The sequence below is a fragment of the Plecotus auritus genome (assembly GCF_963455305.1).
Source record: "Plecotus auritus genome assembly, chromosome: 5".
Lineage (NCBI taxonomy): Eukaryota > Metazoa > Chordata > Mammalia > Chiroptera > Vespertilionidae > Plecotus > Plecotus auritus.
The window spans coordinates 41,787,058-41,804,370 of NC_137776.1; the positions used below are offsets into that span (position 1 = coordinate 41,787,058).

Genomic DNA, 17,313 nt, shown 5'->3' on the forward strand with positions numbered 1-17,313 from the left:
CACAAACAGTAGGAAAAGGCTTAAATTAATCCCTGTCTGCTATGTTCCTTCTCCATGTTTCGGGACCTCTGTGTTGGTAACCTGACAGCCTTCCCAAAGCTCCTCACTTAAGGCTAACAATTCTCAAAGTTGGTTTACTCTGTTATTTCCAGGAATGAGCAATAACGGTTCTAGGAAAATGGTGGTGGGAGGGCTAGAATCCCCTACATTAGATAGCACTGGAAAGACACAGGCAATGCCAAGTTATCCAATAGACACATATTTGCAATCAGAAAACCTAAAGAGAAGCTGTTTTTCCTATATATTTGAATCTTGTGGTTTTTAGTTTAATGTTGAATCCATGTTGAAGTGCATTTAGAAGGGAGGCACCGAGACTGCTTCTGTGCTTGGGCTTCCAGAGGCCTTACTAGCAATCTTGCCTTGGCCGAGGACATGAGGCACAGTTCTTAGTTATGTCACAGGGGGGAAATTGGGAGTTGTCTGCATGTATTTAATGCTTCTTTCAGCTGTTGTTAGAAAAGCAGCCCTCAAGTTATTCTCTACCCATAGGTGATTAAAAATAGACAGGGCGGATAGAGGGATATAGTTGTACTTTGCAGGACATAAAAAATGCACATGCTGCTAAATTGTGCAAGCCACAGGGAACACTTCTCACAGGTGTTCCACTCCGCGGAGGTTACTCATTTGCCTCCAAGTGCAATCCAAGGTGTTGACTTGATGCTTTAAGGGCCCCTCTCAGGTACTCTGGACCTGGGGTATCTGGAAATACCAAATACTTATCTGAGCTCAGTAGCAACCACCCTGTTCCCAACTCTGAAGTGCAGGGCGCTGGAAGCTGGGTGTTTTTCTCATGGAAGGCTTTCGCTTCTGGAATTTCCTGCCTGTCCTAGTCCGCCAGAACCCCACCTCACTGACCTTCAGGGACTCATGAAAGACTTCTTTTCAAAATAACCTTTACTGATGGCAAGAGACCTTAAGACTATAATTTTTATAAATGACAACTTAAGCCATCTATCATAGCTCGTGTTCTCCTGGGGGATGATTTAATTTTGGTGCTTGCTTCCTGCAGCAATTTCAAACAGGGTACAGTTTGAAGAATAAACATACCAATGAGTGTCAGCCCTTAGTAATGAGTGAGAATGCCTACCTGGGCGTGCAAATATTTAAAATTCTGAAAATATAAAAACGGTCAGATTACTGCTCCTTCTCATCTTGTAGCTCAGGTGTGCGGGTGCCTGCAACAACCCTACATTCCAAGGTGAGTAATGAAACTGCTCTTTCCTGAAAGCTCCAGGATGGTGTGCATGTGTGTTTGTCAGATCTCAAGCCCACCCTGGAGAGCAGCATTGGCTCTGGCTGGACGCTAAGATATTTACTCTGGACGATTATGCCAAGACATTAACAGCTGCTGGATTAATTATTGATGGTGTTAGTGTCAATCATCTCAGAAGAAAACCAAAGAATAATATTATAAAGTCATCTGGTCAAAAAAAAAAAAATCTCTGCTAACACAGCTCTCTTGTCCTTTATTACTCTTGCACTTCTCCAGCCAAAGAAGTAATCTCAGAAAACCGCTCTTCTAAAATTATTTTTCCTTTCCCCTTAAATGTTTTCTTTCCAAGCGCTCTTCCTTTCAGAACTCAGCACCTGGCTATGTTTTGTACTGTTTTCAGAAGATGCCCTACATCAGGGTAGCCGATGACATGTTTTCGTTTTGAAAACTTAAATAAACACGGGAAAGAAATCCGGAGAGCTGGAGCCCCCCGCACACGAGTCCTTCAGATCCTCAGCGAGGCTGCGATGCCTTCCGCGCCGTGGGCCTGCCTGGCTCCGCCAAAAATGCCCAGGCTGTTCCGTGTGATCCTCCAGCCCAGAGCCCGTTAAAGAGGAAAAACAAATAGTCGGTCTGAGGATCTCCAAGGAGAGAGTTTCACTCTGGCTTGCCTAATATTTGAAAGATCCGCCCCACCGCGCCGCCTGGCACCCGGGTTTGGAGCCCGCTGCCTTTGCCAAGAATTTTATCAGAGACCGGAGTCCCGAGGCCGGAGCCCGCGAGGACCCGGTCGGGACGAGCCTCGGCTCCCCGGCTGTGCGCGCACGCCTGGAAAGGCGGGATTTAGAGGCGGCGATGCTGCGGGAGACTCTGCAGTGTCAACGAGCCCCCGAGCGGTCCCGCCTCATTCGCCATAGCGTGTGAGCCTCCCAAGTCCTGTCTGATAAACCGTCGCCAGCTTCGGCGCGCGGGAGTGGCGTTGGCGAGTGTCACCCCGGGGTCCTCGGCCAGGCCAGCGGGCCGGGCGGAGCGCAACCCCCGCCGGGCGCGCCCCGCCGCTGCGGGCTCACGCCCCTCACCTGGGCGAGGCCGGGCGCGCAGGCGCTCAGCGCGGGGGCCGCGGTTGGGCGCCTCTGCCCGGCGCCCGCAAGAGTTGGACTGTTCGGGACCGCGCCGGGCCGAGCTGTCGCCCCTGCTGTCGCCACCGCCGCCTCCGCCACCGCCCCGGCTGCTGCAGATCGCGGGAAAGCGTCTGCGCGGAGCCCCAGAGCAGCCCCGGCGGGACCGCCGCAGCCGCCAGCGTGAGCAACAGCTCCCCGGCGGGGCAACCACTGCCCCCGGCGCCAGCGGCCCGCGCTCCGAGGTAAGCTCCGGGCGCCCAGCCCAGCCCAGCCCAGCCCGGCGCCTCGCGCACCGGCGCCGCCTTCCCGCCCCGCGCCCGCCCGCCCGCCCTCTCGGGCTGAGCCCGCACCTGGGCGCCGCCCCAGGGAATGGCGCGCAGCCCCCCTCTCGATGGAGTTCCCACTTGTCCCGCGGTCCCACTTGTAGAGGGGGATGCCCAGCTGCCACTAGCCAGGGCTGTGTGGGGTGAGGTTCCTGCGAGCCCCTGGAGTTAGGAGGAGGTCCTGGAAGCCAGGAGTGGAGGCATCTCCCGTGTGGGCTCCTGGGCTCCGATTCCTCAGGACGGAGGGGAGGGTGGAGAAGGGAAGAGGGCAAGGAGAGTGCCCCTCTGTGGTTAGCCGCAGTGCCTCCGCCGCCTGGGCTGGGAAGTTTGGGGCTGCTCTCTCTTCATTCTCAGGATAAATGGGTATTGGGGGGAAGGAGGTGAGGGAGGAAGGTAGCAGTCGAAGAAGCTTGGGGTCCCAAGAGAGCTCTGCAGCTGGTTGAAGGTGAAACGGGGGGCTGAGAGGCAGAAAAAAGGTCCCAAAGTTTGCGGCTTGCTGGGATCCCTGAGGGGGGTCCGGGCTACAGAGCGGGGTGAAGGTGTCCGCGCAGAATGGGAGGACACTGTGGGGCTGCGGAAGGGACAAGGAGAAGGGGAGGGGAGGACCATCTGTTTGGACACTGTTATTTGCGGGGGCCGGTGGGGGGAGCTGGCAGGACCACGCTTTCCGGAATGCTTTCCCAGGCTCTGGAGGACAAACATTTTCTATGGTGAACCTGGATGGGGAGTGTTAAGATTCTTCAAGGAAAATAAATTGCCACCAAGCCCTCAGCCCCCATGGGTACAAAAGAAACACAGTTTTGGAATGCTCTCAAGTTCATGGCTTAGCCAATGTCGTTTTCACGCAGAGGTGTGGTTTGCAGGTCTTTTTGGTTTTGCTTTGCTCAGGAGCACCACACCAGGATGAATGCAAACTTTGTTAAGATGTAGCAAAAGATGCTCAGAAAGAAGAAATAAAACATTTGCTTTATGGAGTCTCGTCTGAAGCTTGGAAACTGGCAGCTTCAGAACAATGCATGAAGCAGTAGGAAATGCACTTATCAAATTAAAAAGAAGGCTTTTCATAAAGTCAATAAGCTACATCTTAGATAAAGTTCAAGGTTTTGGCTTGAAAGAATTTCCTGGGCCTGGTTTCACTGCTTTTCACAGTCCTTTCATCTTATTTTGAAGCCATACGTGCAGTGAGTATGCACCACCCATTCCCTCTATTAGATAAATGCCCTGAGAATGCAAACACTGCATTGCAAGTTCTGTTGTTGCTTGAGGGTTTTAAGGTGGAAAATGCTTATTTGGGCAAAGTGTGGGTTGTAGTTCAGATTCTATATTCCCATAAATCAAATATTTGTGGATTTATAATTTACGTTCCTCCTCATTTCCAAAAGTGATTGGAGGAAGCTTGGAATGAAAACCACAAATCAAAGAGCTATTTTTGTATCTCTCCTTGACCTCTCTTGCATTTGTAGTAAAATTCTTTTGAGAAGGTGAATCCTCCTAACAAAGGAAAAATTACCTCTCTGGAATCATCCTAGAGATATAAATACTTTTCAGTATCATTCCTTATATAATTTGTTTGCATTCTATTATTTTACATTACCTAAGTAATAATCTTTTTATAGATTATTACCACTAAATAGCAGCTATAGGAGTAAAAATTTGAACTTTACAGCACTTGACCAATAAACAGATTCCCAGAGCAAAAATAGAACTGTGAACTTAATGTATTCTTTTTTAATTTTTCAATTATTTAATTTCTTTTTTTAAAAAAACATTCAATCTCTTAAGCATCTTCCCCATCACATAGTTAATTAATTAATTTTTTATTTTTTATTAAATGTATTGGGGTGATATTATTTAATAGGATCACATAGGTTCCAAGTGTACATTTCTATGATACAAGATCTGTTATTGCACTGTGTGCCCACCATCCAATGTATCCTTGAACTGAGGTAGAAAGGAAACCAAGAGTGGTGTGTCCTCTACAGTCAAACCAGAGAAGGAACTGACATTAGTACTTGTCACCCAAATATAGCCAATTAGTAAGACCCAAGAGCAGTTGGAGAAAACCTATACGAAGTATAACTATTATATGAGGATCTATCAAAGTATATCAAGTGTTCTCAGAATCTTTTTTCTTAGACTAGTGACCTGGCTCAGACAGAAAATAAAAATCCTGCAGAACAAACACAACTCTCAAAGGGGAGATGTCTCTATAGAACAATGCTGTGTGGAGTTTCTCTGATTAAATCCTTGAACTGCGCACCCCCCACCCTTTAGATTTTTTTTCTGCCAGCTGAATTTGAAGATATTATCGCTTGATTTTTAGCAATAATTAATATTAAAAATACAAGCAATTGTTTTCCTTCTCATAGGTGTGACTTATTTGTGAACACCTGTAACAGAAGTAAAGAGCAAAACTGATTGTCTCCTGTTTCTATAAGATCCTATGTCTTCAAAGATTTAAAGAACAATGATCGTTTGTCCCACTTTCCCACTGCTTTTCATTTGCTTCGAGGACTTCATTGTGACAGCCCTCCTCCCCCAAACCCATCATTTCACTATGTCTATTTTGTCACCTCCCCTGCTCCTGTCTCTGTTCCCCCTGTGTCTCAACATGGTCTTTTTAGCCTGCCTTTTCTTTTTCATTTTCTTAGTACTGTATATTTCTCTTGATCCCCTTAGTTTTATAGATGATCTCCTTTTTGCTTTTGGTTCTGTGGTGTCCTTTTATTAGCGCTAGATTGTTTTCCTAAAGTAACCTCCTTATCTCTACTTTCCCTCCTAAATTTCATGTTGACATTTTGAACTACCTATGAGATGGCTTTTATATTACTCTCAGATGCTTCAATTCTAATAGATCTAAAGTCTAATCAGCATCTTTCTCCTTCCATGTAGAGGGGTGACTGTTAATTTCTGTATTTTTCCCTGTCACCCAGAGCCTTCTCAATATCTTTGGTTTCCACATACAATGCACAGGTAAATCCCAGAGACTCCATTTCCATGATGCTTCATGATGCCTGTTCTCCCATCTTTTTATTCCCTTGGTGATGGTGATGACTTTGTTCAGACTCTTCTTATCTCTTTTTAAAGACTACCATGATGTCTTCCTGACTAGTTTCCCACCTGCATTCTCTCTCATTTCCAGTCCATTCCAGGTGTCCTCAAACTACGGCCCGCCGAGGACATTTATCCGGCCCACCGGGTGCCGCTGCCTGTCCTGCTTAGCAGCCGACTCGTCTCGGGCCCACAGTGCGCATAGGAATTTGTTCATAGTTTTTTTTTAAACTATAGTCCGGCCCTCCAACGGTCTGAGGGACAGTGAACTGGCCCCCTGTTTAAAAAGTTTGAGGACCCCTGAACCATTTACACTTGGTTTGCAGAATAAGCTTCTTAAAGCAGAGCTAACTTTAGTCACTGTCTAATGAACTTTTCCCCATGCCCAACCAAAAGCCATACACACATCTCCTCTGATGTTTCAGACCCTTTGCAGTCCGGACCCACAGTAGCTCCACATTTTTTACTTTGATCTCATAGATTCATTAATTCATTTGTTAATTTATTCAATGGATATTTGAGTGCCTGCTACAAGCCAGGCACAGCTATAGGTAATCATTTTAGAAGTACCTAGGTATTGGTACAGTGACATGTTTCAAATTTTGTCAATGGTGGAATCCACTGTTAAAATATGATCTTGTGTGCCCGGCCAGCATGGCTCAGTGGTTGAGCGTTCACCTGTGTACCAGGAAGTCACATGCCCAGGTTGTGGGCTCAATCCCCAGTGTGAGGGTGTGCAGGAGGCAGCCAGTCAAAGATTCTCTCTCATCATTGATGTTCCTTTCTGAAATCAATACAAATTAAAAAAAAAAAAAATCTTGTGTGGTTGAAATGGGGCCCCAGCAATCTCATCAGCTTCCACTCCCTACCCTTATGGATGATTAGAGGAAACCTATTAGTAGTCTCTGAGGCATCATCACAGACTCCTGAGTCTGCTTGAAACAATTCAGAAAACACTGCTCTAGGCTGAAGGCAATGTTCCTTTAACACCCAGCAGGCCTGTGAGTTCTGCATCTTTGCTTATGCTGTTCCCTTGGCCTGAAACAGGGCCTCCCACTTTCCCATAACCATTTCTGCCTGTTAGAGAGTCAGTGCAATTGCTGTACACTTTCTGATCTTATTTGGAATTCAGTTTTTGCTCTTCCAAACTGTTTTGCTTGACTTCCTCTTGGAGCACATCATGGTCTTCCTCATATATATGTGCGTTCTGCATTCTCCCCTAAAGGGACGATGCCAACCACCCCTGACCTCGAGCATCTATTACCTAAAATACCCAGCTCGGGGCCTGGCATATCGTGGAGCACTAACAAATAATTTCATTAGATTGACTTCTACTTAGTTCTCCAGTTCCCATCTCTGCCTGTAATAGCTCTTTGTTTTAATTCCTCATTTTGGTTCGTAGAGTAGAGCCAGGGCTTCTTAAAATTGTTTATGCATCTTAATCATGAGGGGATCTTATTAAAATGCAGATCTTGGTTCAGAAGGTTAGGGATGAAGCACCCAGATACTGCATTTCTAACAAGTTTCTGGGTGACGTTGGCATAGCTGATCCAAGAACTCCACTTTGAATGGCAATGATAGTAGATGCTACTTCATAGGTTTGGGAGTTTCTGGCAGCCCTTACCTCTGTTTGGTGATTTTTCTCCAGTCAGTGTTTGCTTTGATATACTTTCTATTTTGGAAGTACTTTAGGCTTCAGCATGCTTCCCGAGGCTGAATGGAAAGTGTGGCGATTCTCTTGTATTTTCCCCTTGTGTTGCTGATACAGCATTGCAATGGCCAGTTCTCTCTATTGCTCTCTGGCCAGTTTATTGCTTTATTATATATCCCTTCTCATTTACCTGTCAGTCAGTTTCAGATTGTGGCTGTTCTCCTTTCTCATCCTGTTAGGACCTTTTCTTTCTTTTGCTCTCTCTGGTGCTTGACATTCTCTCCAGATGCCTTGGCTGACTGCTTGCCCCAACTGTTTGCCTACTGCTTCCAAAACTTTTCTGTGAAAGGAGCAGTGAAATAGGGCGCAGGAGACTCCAGCTCTCATTCTGCCTTTACTGCTGCTGGGGGACACTGGGCAAAGCTGCTTCTTCCCTGGGCTCCTCACTTGTGGCTATAGGGTGTGGATTGCAGTTTCCTGGGTCTACTTCAGCACTAAGATGCCAGGTGGGATCTTCATGTGGGGCAGAAAGGGCAGACTGGGAAAAAAACAAGAACGGTCTGATGATGTAGGTGGATGGATGCCCCCATCTAGTGTTTCTGTTCTAGATAAACAGTCGGAGCTTTGGTTGTTCTCCCACTACTTGGAGAAAGACTCATATTTTTAAAAAAACCCAAAAAACCAAAAGCACCATCCTTGGCGTTCATTAATCCAGTTGCTTTCAACCCTAGATTCACGCTAAAATTCTCTCAGGAGCTTTAAAAAAATAGTGATATTCTTAGCTCATCTCGAGGGAATGATTTATCAGAATTTTTTTAAATCTCCCCAAATGATTCTAATTTCCAGCCCGGGTGGAGAACTACAGCATCTGGTCTGTAAAGAGAGTGTGGACTGGTGGTTAGGAACATAGCATGTGTTGAGTCAAACCCTGGCTTTGCTCCTTACCAGCTTTGAGAGCTTAGGGAGGTTACTTAACTTCTTTGGGTCTCGATTCCTTGATATGTGAAATGGGTTGACTTGGTATGAGGAATTTGTAAGACCCAGCAGTGGGGTGCTGTGTACATCTGGTTGTTTAAGTGAGAGTAGTGGTTGTTTATCATGATAATCACACTATTGCAATTTATATCCCTCAATCATGTAAGGGTCATCTTATCTTAGTCCAGTTAACACTCTCATCACCCCCTGGTCACCTTTAACATATTTAGCATAGTATAATCAGTTTGAAAAAAAATTTATGAGCATATTTTTTGCAAGTCAGTGAAAAAATACAGAAGGTGGATATATTAATAAAAAGCAATCACCCTTATAGTTTTGATACTTTTGGTGCCACATCAACTCTATGATCTCATAAATAGCAGAGACGGATTAAAATACTTATAAACTGATACAAAAAGATGACCAGGCTTTTATATCCACGTCATGAAAAATAACTAGCTCTTTAATAAAGACAGTTCTGTCACCAACAAATAGAAAGACTTGAAATTCACGGGTCTAAGAGAGCATTTTATTTTGGAAATAAATATGAATGTGCCACACGTTTACATTTTTACTTTATAATGGGAGCTGGAATTTTTTTTTTTAAAAAAAGCACACACACAGATATTCTGTGCTATGCAGACTAAAACTAATCAACTTTTTCTTCTCTTTTTGGCTGAGATTCTGGAATAGCCATTATGCTATTATGGTATCCTTATATCAGCAAAGCAAAGATTGAATAAATGGACATAAGCAATATTAACTGAAGGCCCACATTCCTTTTTTACGTATGCATCTGAAAATAAATAACAAGAGTGCTTATTAATTTCTCTAGGCCTGGCATGAATATCAGCAGTTGTTATGCTGATGTCCTTTACATGTGAAAGGACTACAGTTCGCATCCTTTTCTCTTGGAATAAAATGTTTCATTTCATTTCTGCATTATTTACTCTTTTCAATTAAATCCTAACTAAAGTTTATTTTTCCATATTGTGATGTATTCTTTTTAGCAACACAATTAAGAAGATGTTATGAACTTTTATTATTATTTTTATATATTTTATTGATTTTTTTACAGAGAGGAAGTAAGAAGGATAGATAGTCAGAAACATCGATGAGAGAGAAACATTGATCAGCTGCCTCTTGCACACCTCCTACTGGGGATGTGCCCGCAACCAAGTTACATGCCCTTGACCGGAATCGAACCCGGGACCCTTCAGTCCGCAGGCTGACGCTCTATCCACTGAGCCAAACCGGTTTTGGCAGATGTTATGAACTTTTAAAAAGAACTTTTGAGCTACACTAAGAAGAGGCCCATTGTGAGAGTTAATTTGCCAATTCTTTTAAATCTTAGCTTTAATATACTCATGTTAAAATTGTGTAAAATTCCACAGAGATCTGTGATATTTGATGTTTATTGGTTAGAGAGGTCAGTCTGATTGTTACTCTATTACATAAGGTTTTCGGAGTCTAAAGGCCTGGACTCTTGGTCAGTTTATCTCAGGCTTAATAGGTTGTTATTCCTCTGAAATACTACTTAGGGATATAGAAATGACTACTATGCAGTCAAATAAAATCATTGTCTTTAGTGTTAAAAGGGATCTTTATGCAAAATCCTTATTGATAAATTAGAAAAATAAGATTCAGAGAATTTATAATATTTAAATTTGAGCCTAGGCAGATTAAACATTACAAGTAAGGGGTAGAAAACTTCTGATATTAATACTAGAATTTAAAGTTCACATAGAAATTGGGTGGACTGGGTGATGTCCTTAGATTTGATACTTTTTTTTTTTTAATTGATTAGAGAGAGAGAGAGACAGAGAGAGAGAGAGAGAGAGACATCAGTATGTTGTTTCATTTATTTATGCTTTCATTGGTTGATTCTTGTATGTGCCCTGATTGTGGATTGAACCTGCAACCATGGTGTATCGGGATCATGCTCTAACCAGCTGAGATACCTGGCCAGGACCTAGATTTGATACTTTAGATATGGAAAAACTTTTCCTCATAGAATTTGGGAGAGGTATTACCTATATGTTATGAAAAATATAATGCCAAGCATAAGAATACAAAGTATAAAATGTCATTGTTTATGTATAAATGTTACCAGTGATGTCAGCTCTCAGTTCTCGAGTTCAGCAAAGAAAGAATTCAGAGCTAAGAACTCTAGTGCAAGAGGAAGTTTATTTAGCATGCAAAGCAGAAGTACACTTAAAGAGAAGATCCCAGTGGGCTGCTTTGGGCCTTTTAGAAAGAGTGTCACAAGGCAGAAGAAGTGAGCCACCTGGGCTGCATGGACTCAGGAAATAACTTACAGAGGCAAAAGAAGGGCTCTTGGAGACAGGTTCAGGGAGTTAGCCCGGGACAAGCTGCCACTGCCCACTGCTCCCCTGGTTGCAAGTCTCATGGGACTCTTAGAGCTTAGGAGAAAGAAAACAAAGATACACACCTAAAGAAAGAAAGTGTGGGCATGTTAGAGAGAGAGCCTATACTGGGTCCTTGGTCTTAAGAGTTTTTATGTTTTCTAAAGGCAGAAATTTTAGAGGAGATCTCAGGGGAGGATAATTCATCCGCTTTCCAGATGTGTCCTTTAATATGCTGATTCATCAGTGTTGTGGTCTCTATTGATTGGTTGACACTAGGGGGTCATTGGTCATTGCATCTGATTCTGATGTCAGCCATGGCAGTGTCACTTTGTCTGGTTTTGTTGCTTTTCTGGACCTGGAGCTGAAACAACAGCTGAGGCCTAGATGTTATCTCTAGTTTGACCAAAACTCTGTCTCTGTGGTGAACAGACTGAGGATTTGTTCTTAAGATTATTTGATGCTGATCAGAACCTCACTGTCCCAAAGGCTTAATGCTTAAGGGAGTGGTTGTGCAAGGGAGAAGAAGGCAGGTGAGTTAGGGTGCTGGATGAGGCCAGTTTAAATAAGCTGTCTGTCTCAATATCCCCATTCCACTTGCCAAGGAATTTTCCTAACTTCTTAATATCCTGCCACACAAATAAACTTACTTGTATATAAATCCAGGCATTTTGATTTTATACATATGAAATATTTTTATTTAAATAAATTGGTCATTGCACAAAGTCTTAAATAATATCTGGAAATGCTGATGATAAAACACATCTCATTCTCTGCATGAGTTGTATTAATGTAGGTGGAATTAGTATAGCCCAATGGTTGGCAAACAGCGGCTCGTGAGCCACATGCGGGTCGTGAGCCGCTGTTTGCCGCTCTGTTGACTAATGAGTTTGCTGACCACTGGTATAGCCTAATGGTTGAGTTCAGGCTCTGGAGTTGGACTTCATGGATGCAAATTCTACTTTTTCCACTTATTGCTGTGTGACTTTGATCAAGTTAATCAAACTCTCTGTGTCTTAGCTTCCCAGTAGGAGTGAATTTTTCATGGGATTATTGTCAAGTAACATGAGATAATACACATAACACAATTAACCAAGTTCTTGGTACCTATAGTAGTCATAAAATAGCCATTAATAGACGTTATGTAGTTTAATAATTAATATCTGTTACCTTCTAGGGACACTGATTTCTTTGCCAAGAGAACGTTTGCAACTCAGATTTTTGAGCCTTCAGTTTGACACTTACTTTGTATTTTTTATTATGTTTTTCTCATCTACTTTTCCTTGTTTACTTTAGGAGAAAAATGAAATGAAAGGGAGAATAGAGGTGTGGAATTGTAAGCACTGCAAGGCCTCTTGAAAATTTGTAACCATCTGAAACACTGACAAATTTTTAATAACAAAACCAATAACCTGGGCTCTAGGATTTTTGGAAAGACCAAGTGGTCTTTAAAAGTAACTTAAAAATGTAGCTTCTGCATGAATGTGCTTTATGAACTTGGCAGGCATGTGTAAATCTGGAAAGTTTGAAAATGACCCATATCAGAGAGTGACTCAGGTATAGGAGCCAGCTTATATAACTATGGTGTGTGTAACCAGGGTGGGCTCATTCAAGGATAGTCTCCTCTTAGGCACCTGAATTGCAATAGAATAATTACTTGAATCCTCCTGGGTTCAAAGAAATTATTTTAATACTTGAATTGGATTTTCTAAGTTAGAATTTAGGCGAAAATAATTAGCAAGAAAAAAGCATAATTCATGCAGAATCATCAAAGAGTTTAAGTCCATATATACCTAATTGCTTCATGTATGGTTCTTAATCATCAATCCCACTTCCACAGGAATAAAGTCATCCCTACACAGAAGGTGGAAGCTGAAGTATTAGTCTTGTTCCTTTAAAAAATATATTTTTATTTATTTCAGAGAGGAAGGGAGGGGGAAAGAGAGATAGAAACATCGATAATGAGAATCATTGATCCGCTGCCTCCTGCACGCCCCCTACTGGGGATTGAGCTCACACTCCAGGCATATGCCCTGACAGGGAATCAAACCCTGACCTCCTGGTTCATAGGTCGATGCTCAACCATTGAGCCATACCGGTTGGGCTTGTTCCTTTTTTTGTATAGCCTTCCCCTTGTGTCTCATCCATGTAGTCACTAGGGTGGCTCTACAAATGTTTCTAGTGATGCTTGGACTTCCTAGATTATCTAAGAGAATCCCTGGGGAGCTTACACAAAGAAATGCAGTTTCCTGGAATTCACCCTTAAAATTTCTGACTAACCAGGTCAAAGTTAGGACCCAGTAATGTAAACATTTTATCTAAATATTTTATAATTACCTCAGTTGATTCACAGACCACACTTGGAAATGAGTGCTCATTCTCTAAATTAGCACTAGCTCTCAACTTGGGATACGTATCAGAATTACTGTGGTTCATCATAGAAGACCAGTAAAAGATCTCAGCCTCAGTTCTTCCATGTTGTAAAACCACAGGACATTCCTTCCTTTAGCTGCTCAGAGTCACCCTGTGGAGCCTGTCCAGTGTGAATTCTAATGAACCTGACTGCTCTTTCACTGACTACCCCTGGCCTTTGCCCACAGGATTTAGTCCACCATGGTTGTCCATGGCAATGTGGGCTACCTGCCACCTCCCTCAGGATCCCTGTGACCTCAGATTCCAGGGCCCAAACCTAACCCTACAAAGTCTAAAGGGAAGTGGTGGGAGGTATGGTATTGGAGCCAGAATTCTTCTCTGGCTCCCCAGATGATGATGGTATCTCAGAGAAGTTCTCTGGCCAGTGCTGTGTGGAGCATTGCCTTTGCCTACATGTCTCACAGCTTCAGACAACCCCAGTGGTTCTGGTAGCCACATTGATGGCAGTGACCATATGGGTGGTACAGAGACCACCATGGCTACTGAATGTCAGCAGTGTCTCTTCCCTCTCACATCTCCAGGCTTCTTCATTCTCTGCATCCTGAGAACAGCCATTTCTCCTGTCCTTGTGGTTTTATGGTGAGAAGCACAAGCTCCTTTCTCTCTGGTCTCTTTCTGTTGTCCCTTTTCCACAGCTGCCAACTAGAGACTCAAAGGACCATGCCAAATGGACAGATGTGATGGCTCATATTCAAACTGCTGCTGTCCTGGCAGCGAGACCCCATTTAAGTCCTTTCAAATCCCTGAAGTATTTCTTGCCTCGCTGTGTATAGCTTACATAAGCAAGGTTTAAATTTGTCAAGAATTTCACAAGTTCCCAGATCTGTTGTCTTCCTCTTACACTGCATTGGAAAACGAACAGTACAATGTGCTCTTGGCTTGCATGGGAAAAAGGCAACCTGATCTTTGGAAATATTTGATTTCTTGAAATCGTGTTTTTGAATTATCAAGAATTGTAGCAAGAACAGTTGTTTACTGTGTATGTGTAACAGTTCTGAGTCTCCAGAGTATGTACTTCAATGGACCCATTTAAAAACACAAATTATGCAATGTTTCAGTGAAGCTACATAAAATAATGATAAATACTCTATTGTGGTTAATTTTAAAATCCAGCAATAGCATTCTCTCTTGTTAAAGAACCCTTAGTTATCAAGGAAACCTCAGAAAGTGATTGAGGGTAAGGTGGCATAAAAGTTGACAGTTTAGTATCTCCTCATTGCAAGGTCATGTTATGACCGAACTCTACATTCAGCCTGACTCAGCCCTCCTCAATGTCAACTCCTTTTCTCAACTATAAGGAAAGCTCACTAGTAACTGAAGGGAGCAGGGGTGGGTGAAAGTGGGTGATTGGGAAAAAGGTATACCTACCTGCCCTGGCTGGTGTGGCTCAGTGGGTTGGAGCATCGTCCTGTACACCAAAAGGTTGCAGGTTCAATTCTCAGTCAGGGCACCTACCTACATTCTGGGTTTGATTTCTGGTCAGGCCAGGTACGGTAGGCAACCAGCTGATGTTTCTCTCTGTCTCATATTCTCTCTCCAGTTCCCTCTTTTAAAATCAATGGAAATATCCTCAGGTGAGGATTAAAAAAAAAAAAAAAAGGTATATCTACCTGAAAAGTCTTGTCACCAACCAAATTAAATGTGAGAGTGAATTATGCATATAGGAGATCATATAGGAGATAGCAATGTCAGACCTTATGGATCTTCTCAAAAGAAAATTACTGGTCACACGGCAAGTTTTTAAAACATTAGGAAATAGTTTAAAAGGCAGCATCTGAACTATTAGCATCAGAGGGCTAGTAATGGGGCTTGTTTGAGAGGCCTTCCACAGGCCGGATTTGCAATAGCCTCTGGGGCTGTGCTTAGTTGGGTAGGTTGTAGCGCTTCAAAGCCCTCTCAGTCTAGCCCACTTCTTTGTGTTTGTTATTCTGACCATGAGAAAGTGTGCACTAGGGGCATGATTTCAGCACTGGATGATGCCACTATAAGCGGCCCAGAATGAAGAAAGACACAAGCTTCCAACCTCTGTGCTGTCATTTCTTAACCACCTTTAGCAACTGGACAAGGCACGTGTCTCACCATCTGGTGCAGGATAAGATGGCTTTGAACAGACATGGCAGCTGCCTGCAAGGACGTGAAGGGATGACATGTGGACAAAGAAGTAGATTCACCTTTCTGAAGTTCCAACTGGCATGACCAGATTCAGTGGGTGGGACCTTAGGGAGGCAGATTTCAACTAGATACAAGAGAGAGCTTTCTAATGATTCAAAGCATCCAGTAATGGCCTTGAAGTTTCATGCTTGCTCCAAGTGCAAGTATGTGACATATGAGAGGATCAGCCACCAAAAACAAGACAGAAGGAATTCCAACATTGAGTAGAAACTCAACTTGGCTGATCACTACAATCTGTTCCCTTGGCATTATTGATAAAATAATTTGAGGAGTGGCAGTAGGAAGGGGAGACATAAGAAAACAGGTAATTTTCTCTTGAGAAGATCCTTAAGGTCTGACATTACTATCTCCTATATTATCTCCTGGGGAGGCATTCTGCTCCTACATGTACAATGGCCAAAAGGGCAAACCATTTCAGTGACTGAATATATTTATTTTAACACTAGAGGCCCGGTGCATAAAATTCGTGCATGGAGTAGGGGGCGTTCCTCAGCCCAGCCTGTACCCTCTCACAATCTGGGACTCCTTGGGGGATGTCCAACTGCCAGTTTAGGCCCGATTCTGGGATCGAGCCTAAACTGGCAGTTGGACATCCTTCTTGCAATCCCTGATTGCTGGCTCCTGCCTGCCTGCCTGATCTCCCCTAACCACTTTGCCTCCCTGCCTCATCACCCCTAACCACTTGCCTGCCTCCTGATCGCCCCTAACTGCTCCCCTGCCTACCTGATCACCCCTAACCACTCACCTGCCTCCCTGATCACCCCTAACTGCTCGCTTGCCTGACTGATCGCCCCTAACTGCCTCTGCCTTGGCCCCCACCACCATGGCTTAATCCAGAAGGACATCCGGAATGTCCAGTCTAAGTAGCATATGATGCTTTTATTATTATAGATTTGCACAAAATGTTATGGAGGAGACACTAGAAGTAGGTGTGGGGTCATCTATCTTAATCCTATATAATAAAAGGCCATTATGCAAATTGTCCCCTCGGGAGTTTGACCGGGAGTTCGATCGCTCGCTATGAGGTGTGCTGATCACCAGAGGCAGCACAGAACATGGCAGGTGACCAGCAGTGGTGGCGGGGTACTGAGGGAGCAGGGAAGGAGGAAGCAGAGAGGCGGGAAACCTGATTGGCCCTGATCGCCGGCCAGGCCTAGGGACCTCACCCATGCACCAATTTCGTGCACCAGCCTCTAGTACTATATAATGTATCACACACAGATTAAGATTCCTTTGTTTGAAAAAGCTGTGACTGAGTAATGGTGACATAGCAGCTCCTGAGCCTGACAATAAACAAACACCTTATAAAAATTTATGAAGTTCAGGTTGTAAAGAACACACTGCACATACCAAGTGAGTACCATTTCTTATGAAAATAATTTTATCTGTAAGTCCGTTGTTTCCATATGGCCAATAACAGAAGTTTGTGCTATGGCTAGATGCCTCAACAGCCTGTGAACTTTTATATGGGCTTTCGAAAGGGGATGATAGTTTTATGAGATATGATTTTCTCATCTCACCAAATTAGATTATTTGAGATAGCGTCCCTGGATGTGAAATTTCCATTCTGAGTAGATCTGCACCTCTGAGACTCTGTGCAGCCTGCTAGCAGAGTGGAAATGGGGCATAATAAATCTGCCCCAAGCCCATTTCTCTCCACACAACTCCATAATTCATTCTTTGCTTGGTACCCATGACCACTTTTTTTTTACAGCTAATCAGGCTGCATCCTGGCTGGCTCCTTTCATGTGCAATACCTCCTCCTTGGTCCAGATCTCGCCTCCTGGCACACTCTACTGCTTCCACGCTTCTTTCTAGAGCCGGATACCATCAAGGACCCTGGATCCAAGCTGTTCCTAATTATATGGCCAGCAGTTACTCTACTTACAGGGTGGCTTATTTGTTGTCTTTACTTGAAAATATATGTTCTATTTAAAATGGATGAAGA

General features: G+C 43.6%; 1 protein-coding gene across 2 annotated transcripts in view; it reads left to right on the top strand.

Annotated features, from left to right (window-relative positions):
• The first annotated feature begins 2,290 nt into the window (after positions 1-2,290).
• Positions 2,291-17,313, top strand: part of ZNF385B (zinc finger protein 385B) — a 367,474-nt gene continuing 352,451 nt past the window's right edge. For both annotated transcript variants that reach the window (XM_080669117.1, XM_080669112.1), the window contains exon 1: positions 2,291-2,636. The gene's annotated coding sequence lies outside the window, so the exon portion shown is untranslated. The remainder of the gene's footprint in view (positions 2,637-17,313) is intronic.